Below are 19,694 nucleotides of genomic sequence, written 5' to 3' on the forward strand. Positions count from 1 at the left end.
ACCCAACAGGCTAGTGACATCATTAATGCTAACCTTAGCGTTTCAGCTAATTTTCAACATCAGAACACTGAACCAGTCAACTGGCAGTGTCAACATGCTAGTTGAGCTACATGCTAATTATGGTCATTAAGGTAGGTTAGCTCCTCAGCTAAAATAAGCATTTTTACTCATTTTTAATATATTAGCTGCATATGCTGAATGGAGTGAGTCAATGTATGCCAACATGCTAATTACACCACTGAAGCTAGCGCAGCATTTTAGCTGATGTTTAGCATCAGAACGCTAAATTTCTTCAGGAATTTTCTAGTTTGAATTTTGTAATTTTGTGTAATTCAGCAGGTGAGACGAGAGATTTGAGTTGGTGAGAATTTGAACCTAAGAAGTGCAGCCATTTTATTACATTCTGCTGTTTGAAACAATGCAACAAGTTGCCCATTTTGCATCAGAGTCCATGAACTTTTTACATTAAAATATAATGAAATAACATCAGGTTTTATAAGAAAACTGTCTGTTTGCTCATCCTTGCCGGGTCTCAGGTTGACAAGCGGGGCTCTGAGTCTTTGTGAATGTGTGTGAGTTTATTACGTAATGATAAGTGACATGATTGATAGATACTGTCTGCATTTATTTATTAATAAGATGTCTTTTTTTAATGAAGTGAAGCAGTGGAACATCCAGACCAGGGCTAATTATTTTTTAATGAGAGAAAAATCACACAAAGCATCTATTCAGCGGTGCAGCTGAATGGGAGGATGCGTCACCGTTTCTTCATAACCGAATATCTGAGGAGGCTTTTCACACTTGAAACTCTCAGCGTCGGGTTGGAGTCGCTGATCAGCGGATGGCAGATATTGATCCGATGCTTCGCCTTCTGCTTCGCAGCAGAAAGGTCAAGGCATAAAAGAAGCAGTCAGAAAAACTAGTTTTCAAAGCTTCCATCTGTTTGCTTCACTCTGTAATCTGAAGGATCACCCACTGTTTGTTTATTATCTGTGCATATTGCACCTGCAAGACGCCCTTGAACTCTTCATAACGAGAATCTTTACATTCTGAACAAGAGTTCTTTATGTTCAGGTTTTAGGAAAATCTGTATGTCTGCTTTCAACCTCTTATGTAGTTTTAATTAGTTAGAAATAAGGAGATATTGTCTCAATGATCCAACCACCCTTACAAACATCAGTGTGTTTTTGTTGGAGTTTGTGTTATAAACTTGGGGATTAAAAACATAACAAGGATAAGGTGTGAAATTTTATAATTTTTGAAAGAACCACAATTTTTTGAAAAGGTATTTTCACATTTTAAAATGGAGCAAAACATTAAAAAAACATTTTCATCCAAAAATTCTGTAACAAAACCAAGAAGGAATATTTCCATTAATCCTAAATGAGCTTAAATTGGAGTTACAAAATAAATCAGTTTAATGGAAACACATTTTTCACATCACTTGATGTGAAAAATGGATGTTACTACTGGCAGAAATGACAAAGAAGACAACAGGAAGTGGTAGGAGGAGGATGTTTTTTTTAACAAAAACCTTAATCACTGTATTTTAATCGCTTCTCTAATGGAAACACATCTTTTGCAAAGTTGTTTTTTTTACATTAGCAGGATATTGACAACGTTTTGCATACATTTATAACAGAAACACAGCTAGTAACAGTATGCAGCCAAGTGACTGTGCAAATTGGAGTTACAAAAATAAATCTGCTTAACAGAAACACCAATTTCGGAAAAAAAAATAATGTTTTTTTTTTCTTTATAAGATATGGTGAGATTTCTTGGCTGTATCACAAAACTGCAATGGAAACTCACACAAGCCGTTACTACTGGTGGAAAATACAAAGAATTTGACCGGAAGTGGTAGGAAAATGATTTTTAACAAGGCACTGCGTGAAATCATGCCTTCACATCGGATTTTAATTGCCTTTCTTATTTAACTGAAACACCACAATTTTGAAATTGTGTTGTTTTTCCAGAGACCATGTGATTTTTGACAAGGTTTGCCACACATTAGTAACTTTAGAGACTTGTGTTGGATTTTCCTGCAGTGCTTCCGGTGTCATTTGACAGGAAACTCCCTCATCTCGGAGCACCAACACCTGCTCTTCTCCTGCAGATCGGTCCCGGGACTCGGGCCCCCCGCGGAGCGCAGCTCGGGTTTGATGCTGTGGAACTGAGCGTCTCGGCCCGATGATGTTCATGTCACTCGTCTCTGTCTTCGGTTTTCCCCGCGGGCCGAAGCGTTTCGCTCTTCCTCTCGTTTTCTTCCCTTTGCTTTCTAATTTCCTCTCCACTGCAGCGCCGAGTCCCTGTCGAGTCTGGATGAGGAGAGGAGGGAGGCGGTGTCACTTCCGTCAGGGCCTCCCATCCATCCCCCCTCATCTGAGTGCATTCATCCCAAACACGAGGAGAAAAAAGACATGCAGCCCGAAAAGCAAACCTGTGTTTTTGTTTTCATCTCTTAAGCTCACTGGCATTTCACAGCCTTTCTTCATATCCCCCACATGCAACCTTTCCTTTGTTTCTGCATCACTCTTCTGCTCTGCTCATATTTTCAGCTTTCAGGTCTGTTGCTGATTCTCTGAGGAGGTTCATCACTGATCACAAAACAAATAAAATTACATAAACAAAACGAAAGAGAGGCGCTTCAATACCGACAGCTTTTCACCTGCTGCAGCATTAAAGTGGAAAATTCACCGAATTCACATTTTGCATGTTTTTGTACTACAAGAGGATATTGGAGCCATTGTAGATAAAGAAAGGAAAAAAATATATTCCTGCAAAATATTTAGATTAATCTCAGAAATTGTCCAGAAAAAAATAAATATCTGAGGTTCAGCCGTCAAAAATTTTTTAGAAAAAATGTGGAGCTTAATCTCAGACATTTTCTGGAAAAAACAAAAAGGGGAAGTTTCCACATTTTGTCTTTTACCATAAAAAAGGAAAATTTCTGAGCTTGAGAAGATAAAAATTTGCACGAAAAAAAATAAATTTTACAGAAAATAACTTGGACATTTTTTGGGGGGGAAAGTTGCAAATTTGATAGAAAAGACTTTGAGGTTACTTTGAGAAATTTTCTTGAAAAAACTTGGAAATTTTAGTTTCAATATTAAAAATGTTCAACTTTTGATACTGAAAAAATTTCCAAAAGTCAAAATTTTTTATTTTTTGTGAACATTTTTAAAAATTTCTGACAATCTCAAAATTTCTGAGTTTTTGGCAGAAATGTCCTCCGTTGAATTTCCATTTGAGTCCCAACTGTTTCTAAAAACAAACCAAGCATTTAAAAAAACAACCAAAATGTTTTCTGGCGATACGTTGTTTTTTTGGGTCCCGTTTCAAAAACTCCCCAAATGCAGTGCACAGTCCGTGCCCGTTACCTAGCAACCCCAGGCCTCCATTACCTAGCAACGCCAGGCCTCCGTTACCTAGCAACGCCAGGCCTCCGTTACCTAGCAACGCCAGGCCTCCGTTACCTAGCAACCCCAGGCTGAGTTCCAGCAGGTTTGGTCAGCTGCTTTTCCTGCTGTTTTGCTCTACAATGGCTGCTGGAATAGACGAGAGCTGAAACTGTTAAAACTGAAACAAATTGAACAAAAATCATTAAGATTCAGAATTAAATTAACACAAAAACAAAATTTAGAGCAAATAGAAAGATGTTTGAAAAGTTGAATTTAAATTAAACTGAAAAAAAAATTCAGTTTTGTTTCTTTTTTTTAACTATTTAATTCATTTTTTGATGGTCGCGATTAAATTCAGTCCTTAAATACTTTTTCTTCACTTTAATTCCCCCTACAGACATTACAGTCCTTATTGGGCTCCATGTGAACTGGTTGCTGGGTGAGATGAGTCTCCAGGATGAGAACTGGAAATAAACCATTAAGGTTCCAGTTGAAGCTTCTCAGCAGCTTCTTAAACTAAACTACATGAACATGATGTGGGAGACGTCTTTAATCTGCTGTGCATCATTAACTAACCTCTCCATTACTGCCACATTTACACAGTTTATTATGCTTGAGGAAACTGATTTCCCTGCAAATGCGTTAAGATCCATCCACCCCGGCGCTGCATGTCCGCTCTTCACCATCATCATCATCATCATCTTCCACCCATCTGCCCGGTTATTGAGCCTCTTCCTTCACATATCAGCCGTCCGTCTCTTTTCATTCCTTCATGTCTGTTTCAGCACATTTCTCCTCCAGCTGCCTCTGTTTTCCTCTCTGAGCTGTTGGCAGCATCGCTAAAGCGCTGTCAGCGCCGACCTTTACCTGCACCCCTCTCTCTCGCTCACACACACCGGGTGAAGTCTGAAATCATGATGCACATATATACAGAAGAGTACAAAACACTGCATCAGTAAAGGACAAAGAGGCGGAGGACAGTTAGTGAGGGAGTGACAGAGAAAATGGAAAACAAAGCAAAAGAAATTAAAAAGAAGAGGAGGAATCAAAAACTTGATGCAAAGGTATTAATATTTCATAGACTTCCTGATAATCGGGGAGATTTGGTTCAATTTGGGGCCAAAGTTGTAACATTTCTTATATTTTAAGATGCTGCTGTCCTCTTTTGCTGCACTATAATGAAACAAACCTGTTTCCCTCCTCGCCTGTGGGGGCGCTGCACCAAAAACTGCTGAAGGAAATGACACAAAACCCCCTGAAGAAGACACTGAGCCCAACTTCCTTCTTCTCAAAATGTAAACAAAGGGGAGTGATGTCAGATTTTAGCAGTTTGAGGATTTCCCATTTATTAATGGTCCTCCCCATTTCTCCATCTAATGCCAGACTTGATTGTATTTACCCAGAATGCTCTGCGTTTAGTCTGCTTTCTGCTTTTGTTCGCTCAGTTGATGTCTTTTAGTTGTTTTAGTGTTTTGTCACATTAATCCACAAAAGCAACTTCTAGCCACGCCCCCAACTAAACGTTTCCCCTTCACATAAAAATGTTTGGAAACAGAGGTGCAATTATACAACTGTACAGGTTTGAAAAGCAGAAGTGGAGCCTCCTGCATAACCAACAAGATTGCAGGAAGTGGTTTCTGAATGGTTAGTGAACAACAAAACACTTGTCTCTTCCAGCAGCCATTGTACAGCGCATCCAGTGGTGAAACCAACTGACCAAATGTGCTGGAGCTCTACTCGAGTTGCTAGGTAACGGCGGTTTGTCTCCTGATCTGTGACGCGTCATCCTGGAGGTTTTTGAAATGGCTCATTTTCCAGACACCAAAAAATATTAACTTATTGCCAAGAAGCCGCTGGTGGATTTTTCTAAGAACTTGGTCTGTTTCTCGAAGCAGCAGAGACCCAAAGAGAAAAAACCCAATGAGATCAAAACAGCAGTAAGTCAACTTTTGCTGCAGAAGCTTGTTGTGAGTTCTGCAGAGGCCTGATAACGAACCGTGATCTGGTTCAGGTGAGAAAGAACAAAAGGATGCGGGGAGCGTTCCCGCGTTCCCGCTTCCTCTCTGGGAATAATCAGGCCCGTAACGTGAGCAGACAGGTGTGAGCGCGCGCCACTTTGCACAGATGTCAGCCTTCCTGTCGGATCACCGCGGTGATTTTTCACAGGAGAGACGGAGGGGAGGCCGTGACCGCGACCCGCCTCGCTGACGTGACTGCCGAAGCACCACGGCACAAAACGGCGACACGACGGCAGGAAACGGCGACACGACGACAGGAAACGGCTTTGATAAAGACCCAGAGGAACATCTGGAAACAGGGGCTTCTCTGCGCCGGGTCTCGGCATAAAGCTTTAAAAAAATAAATATCGGGGGCACAATCTTGAATGTTTTCTGGATTTCTGACTCAAATATTTACATACCCCTGCTGTAACTAGTCAGATCCAGAAGTAACGAGTTACATTTACTCAATTCCATAACTTTTTCAAAAATATTTACTTTTAAGAGTGTTTTGCTTTGTTTTTTATTAAGTGGGTTGCAAATCCAGAAATTTGACTAGAAATACTTAATAATAAAATTACTCAAGTTAAAGTAAAAAACACAGATTAGTAAAAAATACTCCTATAAAAAGTTCCTCAAGCAAATGTGAGTAAATGTATTAGTTACTGCTGCTCAGCATTAACCTTCAGTAAAAGAAGTATTAGGTGCAGAATCTTGAATATTTTAAGTTATATATAACTAAAACTTATAAATATACCTAAACTAATATGGTTTTAGATCACCTGCACTTCACGTTCTGGTCGCCTGGATGGATATGTCGTCTCTCTTCTTTCCAGGATCATCAGAGTTTCTCGATGATACGGCAAACATCTGTCGAAGTCCGGAGTAATTTCATCAGATCAGGGTTGCCCAAAGTGTGGGCCGAGGGCCATTTGTGGACCTTGTGGTCAACAAATTTGAATTTATTTACATATAAATACAATTATCTGAATTCAAATACATTTTAATTTTATTTAGATAATTTTTATTTTATTTAAATAAATACACAATTTTTTATTTATTTAGTTGAATTATTCAATTTTCCTTTGGGAGGAATTAAATTTTGTTTTCATGATAATTCATGAAACTTCTGCAATTGATTGGCTGCAGACTGAAGGGAAACATTGACTGTATGTACATACATTTTTTATTTTTACATTTCTCTGCCCTCTCACTCATTCCTCCCTGCATGTTCTGTCTTCCTTTCCCTCCGTTGTCGCTCCGTCTTTTCCATTAACAGGATCCGACCTGAAGCTAAGTGCAAGCCCGACTCATCCTCCGTTTTTAAATAGCTCCACTTTTCACCAAACTCTCCGTCTTCTGAGCTCTTAGCGTCTCCCCGCCTGATGTTACTGATTTTATTTTCAGCCTTTAGCTCTTTTCTTTTCTCTCCTGTCATACTTGATTTTTTGAAGATTCTTATGTCTTGCTGGTGGGAACAAACTTTACATTACAGTTGTAATTATAGCGTTTATTTTTTTTTTCCTTTTGGTGTTTTTGTTTTGGGAAACATTGAGTTTTGGAGTCCTGCAGATTCTCCAGGTTTATTTATTTAACGTTCTTAGTTTTCTTTCACATCCCAGCAATTGAAAAAATATTCAGTTTTACATTTAAAGCACTTTAAAAACAATAATAATCTGACCAGTATTGTGTTAAGAATGTAAAACGAGTACAAAAATAGTTAAAAACGCAGATATAAGCATATTAATATAGATAAATATTACATTAGTATTCTACAATGTATTGGGTCATACCAAGAAAAAAATTAAACAAATGGAAAATATAGTCATGTTTCAAACATTTTCATAGTATTTAGAGAATTAAGTCATAAAAATATGAAAACAAATTAATAAACTTATGAGAATAAAGTTGTATTTTGAGAATAAAAACCTAATATAATGAGAATAAAGTCTCAATATTTTGAGTTTTCTCGTAACAGTACAACTTTATTTTCTCGTGTCATTTTTATTTTCTTTCCAGGGTCCTACAATCTGAAAAACTGCTCAAACTTTCTTTTAACAATACATACACTAAAAACAAAACATTAGCCGGTATTAATCCTTTCGAGCCAAGAACATTATGAGCCGCTGTGTTCAGGTCCCTCATTTTATAAAATATATGAACAAAAATTGTTTTTCTAGCTGAAACAAAAGTTAGGACACCCCAAAATAAACTTCAGTTTGCAGAGTTCTGTGCACAAATACATTAAATTTGTATTTTCTGCACATGCATGAACCTGAATATAGATTTAAAAAAAATTCAAAAAAGTTGTTAACAGGTGTAATTTTTAAAAACAAACGTATCCAGCAGCTTTTTCTGTTTTCTGTTTGACTTGTTGCTTTTGGAGCGAGACCCAGCCCAAGCCTCTGTCTGCTCATTAATGATTCAATTATGGGACAGGGCCATCCAGACGCCCTCACCCTCTGCATACATTTAGAATAATTGGGGGGATATGAGCAGCAAACTCTAATTCTCATCTTCACAAATTAAGCGTGTGCCTTTAGCGCAGCAGCAGTCTGCGATACAGACACACACATTCAGCTGAGAGTGATAATTAGTGTGCTAAGCCACCGAGCTGGAGGTAAAAACAGCAGCACAGGAATGCTTTCAGATTATCCTGCTTAATTTATGTATAAAACCCTCAGTGATGTTGGCGTCCGATGGGCAGAATGGGTTTAATGCAACCAGGAGATGAAATCATAATTTTATTCTCTGATCAGCGTTAGAAAAGGGAGAGTTGAGGGAAACGTCGCCGCAGTCGGGGATTATTGTGGAGCAATTTTGGCTGTGTACGATTTTAACCAGTTTGAACCAAGCACACTCGTTTACTATTAAGGTTGTTTTTCATACCTGATAGTCGGGTAGAATCGGATCAAAATTGCAATTTGTTGCATTTTCAGCAGCTGACTTTGGCTATCGCACAAAAATGAGCCCAAAACTTTAAAACACCTGTTCTCCTCCTCACCTGCGGGGGCGCTGCACCAAGAACCACTGAAGGAAATGACGTAAAAAACTGAAGATAACATGAGATCAACTTCCTTCATCACAAAACGAAAACTAAAATGGAGCGGCGTCAAATTTTAGTGATTGTATAGGGTTTCTTTTTTGTCTTTGGTAAAAGACCACGAATCATTTCTTCTGCTAGCACTAAGCTAACATACCCAGAATGCCCTGCTCCAACAAATCAGGTCTCCAGTCTTCTTTGAAAATTGCCATGTTTGCATTAAGCAAATGTATTTTTGTAATTCCAATTTATGCACTAATGCGGTCACTAGAAACAAAGCTAGTAACGACTGAGTTCATCACACCTACTGAAAGTTTTCTAAATTCATAAATAATTTTCTTCCACGTTGAAGATCCACTTAATTGTCCTTTCTGAACGTTCCTGGTTTCGTCCTGTTGCACAAACAGCTTTTGTCGCAGTTTCTTTAATCTCCAAACACCATTTTGAGTTTTTTTTCTTTCCCTCGCGCAGACATGAGTGTCAGATTGAGGCGTTATTACAGGAGGAGATTGGCCTTTCTCTCTCCCTGAGACATCAGCCATCGATCTCCAGAGTCAACATGACACCCTGAGCCTCTCTGATATTTACACACAGACACAAACAAACAATGAAATCCTCAAATGCAGAAAGAAAAGACTGTGCAACCTGAGAATATTTTCCTTTATGTAAACAGCCTCGTGTGTGAGAAAAGAAAGAAGAGGAATACATTTCTGCCAAAAAACTCAACAATTTTGAGATTCATCTCAAGTTTTCTTGAAAAAACAAGGAACTTTCTGAGCTCCAGACAGAAGATTTTCTAGAAAAAAAATGATGAAAGTTGTAGATCAAGATCAGAAATGTTCTTGAGAAATGAAATGTTATTGTGAAGTAGCTTCTCTTGAGTAAAGTTTGAAGTCAAAAATTTTCTAGGAAAAAAAATTACAATTTTGGGAAATGTTTCTGGAAAGAAATAGGAAATTTCTGAGCTTCAAAAGTCAAAGATTTGCTTGGGAAAAATGAGGAAACCTTGAGATTAATGTCAGAAATATTCTTTAAAAAAATTCTGAGATGTTTTGCCAGAAATCATTTCCTTTTTTTCAGTCTAATCTGTCGTGCATTTTCCTCTTCACCTTGTTAGAGATGAAGAACCTCGCCTGCCGTCTCCGGAGCAGAAAGTCTGGTGTCAGAGTAGAAGTGAGCATCCTTTGTCATGTCGGCGTGTTTCTCCTCGGGGTGTGCTGCGTACCAAATGTTCTCCAACATGTCTGGCTTCCTCCGGTGAGCACTACAGCGATTCTCACTGTCTGCCCACTTTACACCTCCCATTCAGGTCTATTTAAACCGCCGCTTGCCTTTTCAGCAGCTTGTTGTGCAGGAGGTCCAGCTATTTCTGTTTCACGCCGTCTCTTCTTGTTTCTGGCCCATTTCGAACCTCATTGGGGCGAGTGGAGGATTGTTAACCCAATCGGAGGAAGTGTTGAAGTTAAAGGTCTTCATGTCACAAATTTCACACTTACTACATATCAGGAAAAACACGAGGAATAAAGTCCTCTCTCGTGTTGTTGTTGGACACAATCTTCACGTGTCGTTCAGCTTTTTAAATATTTTCCTCTGGTTTCCCACGATACTCTCACCTTTATTCATCATCTTCCATCCGTCCTCAGTGTTTCTCTGATGTTTCCTGCTCTCTTGAACAAAGCAAACCAATACAAATCCAAACCCTACCAATAAAACGTAACGATTTACTGTCAGATTTAATTCTGCTTGTAATCTGAGCAGGTTAGGTTCCGAGGATTTTAATAATGAAACGTCTTGATTAAAGGCAACCAAGAAAAGCAACAAACAAACATAGAGAACTGACAGAGAAAAACCAGAAGAGCTAATTATAGGTGAATGGATGCAGAAAGGGGGACTTATTTAAATCTGGGACCGAATTTGCAACATTTGTTACATTTTCAGCTGTTACAATCCAAAACCTGTTTCCCTCCTCGCCTGTGGGGGCGCTGCACCAACAACTACTGAAGAAAAACTTCTGCGAAAGAAACTAAATGCAACTTCCTCCTTCATGAAATGTGAACTAAACTGGAGTGGATTTATTTCTTGGCTAAAGACATTAAGCCAATTAACTCTCTAGCGCTAAGCTAGCATGTTTGTTTTGATTGCATTTACCCAGAATGCTGCACGGTCCTTCACTTCCTTCTTTTTGAGCGGTCTCCAGTCAGCTTGGCGTTCGCATACAGTTATTTTTTCAATGCTAATAACAATAATCGCCTTGGTGTTGATACGACCTGATACCATTACGTAGTTTTTGCTGTCAACATAATGAGCTAAATATTAAATGTGTGCATGATATGGAAAAGGAAAGGAATCTAATTGTAAACACTAGACAACAAGGTCAGGAAAACGAAGGAAACAAATGTTTTTTTTCTGTTTTTCAATGTTTTTCTGCGTTATATTTTCGTTTGCGGTGGCGCAACAGACTTAATCAATGATCTCCAGGTTTCATTTACTAACTGGATGCTAAGGCTATAGCACTTAGCGCAAAGTTTCCAGATGTAAACAATAGGTCGATATCCCTTCAGAATGAACTGGGTTTGTCTTTGTGGACTGGTTCCTGTGGAGTAAGAGGATGGCTGGGTGGAGGTCTGCTCTGCTGATGGTCACAGACATTTACTCTGACTACCTGAGCGGACCGACTCCACCTGTTCAGGGTTAAAGACCAGCAATGATCCGGTGAGTCTTACGCTGGAGGGAGGCGGCGAAGCTGCAGAGGTGAGAAGGAGGACGAGATGAGAGAGGAAGAGAAGTGATGACAGGTTATTTTTCACCTTTTCCCTCCTGACAACTGCCATGCGTCTTCCTCAGACACATGGCGGATCCAATCTCAGGCTTCCCTGGAAGGCCCTTCTGACGCCCCGTAACCAAATGAAAACCTTTATTACACGAACACGGACACATCGAGATCAGGAGGGAGGCTGCGAAAAATAATAACGCGCCCAAAGCATCTATATAACATTTTAAGACACAGAAATGTATGCAGGTGGCCGCGCCCTGGAACAGCTTCACTCTCTGAACCTTTTTACTTTTTTTCTCGTTTTAACCGCAAAGTTTCTGGTGACAAGTAAATTTATCTCTATTAATGCTGCTGTTCCCTGAAGGCCTCAGAGGTTTATGATTAGCTGGAGAACAACCAGCTGACCATGACATTTATTTTGTTTATATGACCTCAAGATAAGATATTTTCACTCAGTGTCCAGTAATTATAGAAGGAATACAATGTCTGGGTGAAACTAATGGAGCATCACGTTTGCAAGATGTTACTGTTTGCACCTTGACAAGATGATGGCTACAGAAAATGATGAACAAAAAAAATTCTGAGAAAAATTCTCAGAATTGAAAATTTGTCTGTGAATTTTCATTATTTTGAATTTTTTCCAGAATTATTGAAGTTCTGGCATTTTTCTCAGAAGTTTGACGTATTTCTCAAAATTCTGAGAACCTTTTTCTCAGAAAACAGAATATTTCCTGAACTCCGATCCTAAACCGCACTGCATGCTGGGGGATGTAGGCAAAGGCAAGGCTTTAGCTGTTCAACCTCACACAGCGTTTTGTCAAATAATAAAATTCAGACACTTTTAGAATTATTTGTTGCATTCTAACCCATTTTCTCTTAATTTACTAATTCTTAATTTTTCCACATAATTTTTCTTAGACTTCTCAGAAATAGGACTTTTTCAGAATTCTGACAAAACTTTTTTACTTTAGTGACCTTATTTCTTTTATGAAGAACATGTTAATGTTTGTGGTTGTGAAGATGATCAATCTTTTTTAAATTGACTGTTTTCTGTGTAAAACATAAATCCCTTTTCATGCTGGAAGCCGCTGGGACTCCGATCAGCTCACGGTTTGATTATCATTCCTTATACTTATCCTTATTCTTATTCTGCTCAATAGCATGAAGCTGCAGAGCCATAAAAATAAAAGCCACACAGCAAAGCACCATCAGCTTTTTAAGTGATTTTTATTCATCTCTTTATCCGCCTGCTCCCCCTGCAACCTCCATTAAACCTCACAGTGTTTCAGCTCCTCAGGGAGGCGGTGGGACCCGAAAAGAGAACCGTGACAACTTGGAAAGATTTGAAGAGACGGCGATTCAGACGGAGGTGAAGACGAGGCGATGGCAGCTAATCAGGTAGGTGTGAAGCAGGAGGGTCAAGGTGAAAGTTCTTCTTAATACGATTCGATCCTGTCGGGTTATTTCAATCTATTAATGCAACAACAGAGGAGTCGCACCCTGGGAGCGGTGGGAAATTTAGCTTCTGCGCGCGCCGCGCTTTGGAGTGGAAATGAGAGGAAAAGGTAAAGGTCAAAATCAGCTCCCCTCCGGAGACGTTCCTCTGCAGTCTCTGCTGTACTTTACATCGTCTCAGATTCAGTTCAGCGATTTATCAGCGGACGGAAACGTATTTAACTCCAGCTGAGATCATGTTGAGCGCTTCTGCTTTTTACTCATGTTTCCCAGACTGATATTTAATGATTTAAGTTTCCATAAAGAATTCAGGCTCATTCTGCTGTTAAAAACTTTGTGGAAAACAAAAAAGCACCCGACGTTATTCACCTCCACTCTCCTTCCAGAAAAGGTGGGAATCACCATGGCAACCAGTTCTCCGCAGTACCGTCCTTCATGGCGATTGGAAAAAACTCATTTAATTAGCTTATCAATTGATCAAAGTTTTGGTTTTTGAAGGTTTAATGTTTGGAAATCATTATTTTTTATTTTTTTTATCTTTTGCCCTCTTTCGATTAAATCTTGTTTATATGGTTGAAAATCGTATCGCTCTATCAGTCGATATTGACAGTTATTGATTAATTCATTGTGTAAAATATTTGAAATACTACCAAACAAGAAAGGATACAACCTTTCCTGTTGTATCTGCAGTTTTCACTTCACACCGTTGTTTTTAAGCAGTTATGAAGAACAATGGCAAAACGTAAAACTGCTGCTGCGCAAGTTTCCCAACAGGGCATTGCTAGGCAACCAAAGAGTCAGTAAGTTAGCTGATGCTTCCAACCTAGCTTAGCTAGCCGTTAGAAATTGAGCAACTAAAGTCTTTCTTCTGCCTCTATTACCCAGAATTCTTTGCGGTTCAGTTTATATTCTACAAACCAAATATTGAATATTCTATCAGCTGTATCATTATCATGTTTATAGTTGTATATATATATATATATATATATATATATATATATATATATATATATATATATATATATATATATATATATATATATATATATATATGTTATATATAGATATCTATAGATATCTATCTATCTATATATATATAGATAGATATATATAGATATCTATAGATATCTATCTATAGATATCTATAGATATATATCTATAGATAGATATCTATAGATATCTATAGATAGATATCTATAGATATCTATCTATAGATATCTATAGATATCTATATATAGATATCTATAGATATCTATCTATATATATATATCTATATATATCTATGTATAGATATCTATATATAGATATCTATAGATATCTATATATATATATATCTATATATATCTATGTATAGATATCTATATATAGATATCTATAGATATCTATCTATATATATATCTATATATATCTATGTATAGATATCTATATCTATATCTATATATATATATATATATAGATATAGATAGATATACATAGATATATATAGATATATATATATAGATAGATATACATATATATATATATATATATATATATATATATATATATATATATATATATATATATATATATATATATATATATATATATATATATATATATATATATATATATGTATATTGTTATTGATTTGCTGTCCAGCCCTATCAGGACTAAAACTGCGTTTATTAATTAAAAAAAGTTTGCGTGCTGCATTTTTGTCTCTGTATCTCGTGACTAAATAAGAAAAAGCCTTTGAGTTCACGTTTTCTCCCTTTACTTTGTTTTTCTACATGGAGTTTTTCAGCAGGATTATAAAAGATCTTCAAGGCTATTTATTAAATGAAGTAATTTCTTAAAGTTTGGATCTGAATCATTTCTATAAAACCAGAACCATAAACCATTTGTCCTTGGCTCAAGATTATGTCCTTTCAGAGATGCTGAAAAATATTTAAAGTGCAACAAGAGGAGCGTTCAATACCCTGTTGAATCTATTCTTCATATTTTTCGGAGAAGCGATTTTGTAAAACAGTATTTCAGGTCTCATGAAAGCTTTTAGCCCTCTGAAAAATCTTTTGATAAAATGAAGCCAAACACTTGAAAAAAATAAATCTTCTGAGGATTAAGTGTTTCTTTCTGAGAATGGTTGTAATGTGGGAGAAGAAATACTACATTTCTGCAGAAGTTAAATAAAATCAGTTTTTTTTGCATCTTGAATTTGCTTGCTGAAAATAACTTTACTATTCTTGTGCATCTCTCCAACAAAGAAAAGAGCGGATATGAACAATCTATGGATACAAATCATGGCTGATTGCACAAATACCTTCAAATATATAATTGTTCTGTCTTTTTTCCTCTTAAAGTTTTTCACTTTACTTGCACCGACGTGGCAAAGATGCGGCTCTACTAAAGAGAAATCCTGACGTCACTGCATTCTTATTTACATTTCACGTAGCAGGAAGCTGTGCACACTGTCGTCTGAGGTTCGTCTGCCGTTTCCTGCAGTGGTTCTTGGTGCAGCACCCCCACAGGCGAGGAGGGGAACAGGTTTTGCAAATAGTTTGGTGTGGAAAAGAAGCTGAAAATGTAACAAATGCTGCAGTTTTAGTCAGGTGTGAAAAGAATCTTTTATCTTCCAATGGACTGGCAACCTGTTCAGGGTGTTTCATGCCTCTCGGGTTCTGATTCAGCAAAATCTATTTCTGTAAACAACAACAATTTTGCCGCAAAGCCACAGTAGTCACCCAACAAATGAATAATCCACAATGACAGCTTTTCTCATCATCCTTTGTAGTGTATCTAAACTGCAATAAACCCATTCATTCGCCCCTCTCGCTTATTTTTTCCTCCGTTTGTCACGTCTATAATAACTGGTGTGACGCTGAGCAGTGTCTTGGCGCACATGAGTCACAAAAAGTGGTGAAACATGTTCACAAATCCTCTCATCTAATAACAGCAACATAAAAAAGCACACATGCTCCTATGAATAAAAACCGAGACAATATCTAAGAGCTCAAACGAGAGAGAGAGAGGAATGCAACAGAAATGTCTTCATTGTTCATGTTGTAGCTGATCCTTCATACAGATTTAAACCATTTTGATCTGGTTTTTCTTTTACTATCTAAGCTTCAAACATAGATATGAACTAATGGTCCGGTTTCAGGCATGGCGTATGTCTGTTCCTGAGTGGGTTTACTTTGCTGCCGATAGTGGATGGAGGTCATGCAATATTTACAGCAGATTTCCCTGAGATTTGCTTGCTTGTTTTCTCTGAGTGCTTCCTCCTAGCCAAAAAGCAGCATACTTAAAATAACCACTTTCTGTACACGGCCCGACAAGAAATAGACATTTTTTGTGAATCAGAAGAACATAAAGTTCATTCGGGGTCACTTTAGGTCGCCTTCCAGAGCTTAAAATAGATCCTGATAAATTAAGATGCCAATACAAATTGAGTTTAAAGGGCCTTTTTGAACTAAACAGACCTATGTTGCATGTGGCAGGGGGTCGATGCAAATTAGAGACAACAGGACAAAGTGGTTCTGCAAAAGTTATGAGAGGAGACATACCGTGACCCAACATCCTAACCGCTGGTTCTTACAGCAGAGTGGCAGGGCCGCTCCAGAAAGTTGGCTAATTTTTCTTTTAAGGCAATTTGGACATCTTCATCCAACAATTTGTTGGATGCCTCACACAGAGGTATTCCTCTGTGTGAGGAGCCTCTCAGTCAGACTTCAGCTGCCTTTGTGGGTCTTTGTTATCAGTTAAAGAGGTTAAAATGTGCTGAAATCTCAAAGTTTAAGCTTTAACAGATATGTTTGCAGCTTCAAGATAAAACACAGAAGCAGCTGTTTGGTGTTTTTTTCAGACGTCTCTGTCTTCGCTGCAGTCGGCAGGATGACTGTTTCAACGGGACGTGACAACCTTGCTGTGCACTTGGCAGTCTCGAGCCAGCGACCGTCACATCCACCAACGTCTTGTCAACAAAATGCAATCATCTCCTGAAAAATCAGATTACAGGCCGTGCTTCACATTTCTAATTTGATTATTTCATCAAAGCACTTGATCCGGAGACAGGCGATAATTCACTTAATGGCAGCCACACTTCAAAAATACACCTGTAATAGCAGGAGGATATGGTAATTAATCTCAACCCAAGAAAAGTGTGTTTTAAGCAAACCTATTAGATTTGAGCCGGCTTGCCTGATGCATCACAAGACGATGAGCAGCAGGAAAAATAAAGCTGCTGCTGCTGCTGCTGCTGCAAGGTGTGACAAAAAGGTCAACAACCTGGGATCAGAAACTCCTTTATAATACAGAAACATAAACACCAGATGCTGAAATATTCCAAAAAAATGTGGATTTACCTTTAATATATTTATTTTGTGCAGACCTTATACATGCACACAAGATCCAGAAACCTGCTCACTGGCCATGATTAGCCTTGGTTTTAGCTGTAAAGTTGTCAACATAAGGCGCTAAACCTGTAAAGACAAAGGGACACAGTTCTTTAATGCTAATTGTCAACTTTAAAACACCTAGACAATAAAGTCAGAAAAAAGTTTCAATTAAAAAAAATAGCAAAGGAGAGTAAAGTTGGTCAGCTATGCTAGCTTGACTTTGACACTTTGACATGTAGAAGTGCTGCAGAATTCAGTGTGTTTCAGTTCAGTTAACAAACAGAAAAATAAGTAAACCCATATATTAAAACTCTCACAGAAAATCAGTAGAGCATGTGTTAATAGCTAATTAAACTCCACTATGATCAGACAATCACTTATTAATAATCGCCAAATAAACATGAAACTTTGAAACTGTAATGGACTGAATGTCCTGTTTTTGTGTGGGAAATGTTTGCTTGCTTTTTGGGTGTTCAATCCTGACATTAGTGGGATCGTTGCCAGCTATATTTTATGAATTAAAGAGGATATAAAGCTGCAGGATGTAACTTTTATAAAATATGTTTTTAACATATTTGGTAAAATTGACACCATGTCGTGACAGTTTGTTATGAGAAACTTAATCTGTGGAAAAATTTATCTCTTCTATTGAAGCTACTATTGAAAAAACACTTTGCTGTCAATCAAAACAACCAATCAGAGCCAGGAGGCGGGTCTCAGAGCTGTCAATCAAGCTTGTGTATACACTGCAACTTAAAGTTACAGGAAAACTGTTTATCCTCCATCACAGCTAACTAGCCTTAGCATTCACAACAGGTTGCTAGCTGCAACATAGCTAGCAGCACAGCGCTAAAATCTGCCTCCAAGCTTTACATTTTCTGGAAGTTTGTTTTAAGTGAATCAGTCTTTAACATTTGATTATTTCACTTAACAATATTTTTTTTCCTTATTATAAGATAAATAATCTGCAGGCAGAACTTGTACTTTAAAAAAAAAATCAATATTAAGGGATTATTGGCCTGAAACAAGCTTCTGTATCTTGCTGAAAAGTTAGTTGTTAGTTAGTGTTGTCTTATTTAAAGTGTAATAACCTATTTGCACTAAAAACTAGACAAAAATACTTGGTAAGATTTAATGTTGTTGGAGTGCTATAGTGTTCTTGAATCAATTTTCAAAACTGCAGCTGTAAATAAGAATCATTATTTATGTTTTTCTTTTTTCTTCAAATAAAGATAGGAAACACCCAGAGAGCTAGGTTTATTGTAAAGATCCAGAGAGAACTTTTTTCTTCCAGTTTTGCAACTTCTTTGTGACTGTAATGTAAGACAGAGCACAGTAATGGATGAAAACCTGCAGACAGAAAGCAGAGGTGTGGCTTTATTATTCTGCCCCATTTATTTAGACTAGATGAGAGTCCAGTGTAAACACGCTCACACGATCCCAGGAGGCAAACCTCCAATCAACAGACAGCTTTACCTGCTGATTTCTGGTCGAACCTTCTCGCTCTGTGTTTACCTGCCTCACTGTGCTCCAGTCGATCTGAGCATGCTCAGTGCGTCTGTGTTGCTCTGCAGCAGAAATGTGGGTTTCTCCTCTCAGATTGTCAGAATATTTTAATCCTGTGGAAGAAAATGAGGACACCACTTCTGATATTTCATGTTTTTAATTAAAAAAGGTTTGCATGTTGATGTTTTAGTTGCATACAACTAAATATTTGCTCAGTGGGCCACAGGAATCTTAAATCTTTGAGTATTTTTACAGTTTACACAGTAAGAAGTTGGAAATTGGATTGAAGAATTTGATGTTGCTTCTTTTAAGAGTCTAATATCTTAAAAGATTTAGACTAAGTGAGTCTAATTCTCTCACTTTCTAATAAGTTACAACATATTGTTGAGATTTTATTCACTGTTTCCAATGTTCGAATGGAACTAAAACATAAGTTTTTATAATAATTTCTCGGAACATATTTTTGTTATTTTGAACACAACAGCGCCTGATTTCACTGTTCCTGTTCCAAAATGACTCATTATCTTACTTTTAAATTCCAAAATATTCACACCTCTGCCAGGTTTTAATTTTAAATTGTTTTCATTGAGACCAGGGCTGGGTTCAGTCCAGTTTAGTCCGCTTTAATCGAACTCCAGTTCGTTTGTCTCCAAAGCCTGATTTATTTGGGGAGGTGTGATCATGTAATTGAACTCTGACACAGACCAAAAAAGCGAACGCTGACCCGCCGTTAAAGTTGATGCATATGTGAACGCTAAGCAGACAGGAGACTGCTTACAAAAGCAGCAAGTGGCCTAAAACACAGGGCATTCTGGGTAATACAGCCAAAACAAATGGATGAATCTAGCGTTAGCGGGTGCTGTGCTTTGTGGTCTTTTACCAAAAGCAAAATAGAAATCCTACAACTGCTAGAATCTGACGCCACTTCGTTTATGTTCAGTGTCTTCTTTTGGGGTTTTTGTGTCATTTCTTTCAGTGGTTCTTGGTACAACGCCCCCACAGGCGAGGAGGGGAACAGGATTTTAAAAGGGTTTGGTTTATTTGACACAATGCAGTGTGAAAGAGAACCACCTCAGCCGAAAATTAAACAAGTGTTGCAACTTTAGTCCCCAATCGAACCGAGTCTACCGGACTATCAGGTGT

Source organism: Poeciliopsis prolifica, unplaced genomic scaffold, assembly GCF_027474105.1.
Source record: "Poeciliopsis prolifica strain line A6 unplaced genomic scaffold, Auburn_PproV2 SCAFFOLD001, whole genome shotgun sequence".
NCBI classification, from domain to species: domain Eukaryota; kingdom Metazoa; phylum Chordata; class Actinopteri; order Cyprinodontiformes; family Poeciliidae; genus Poeciliopsis; species Poeciliopsis prolifica.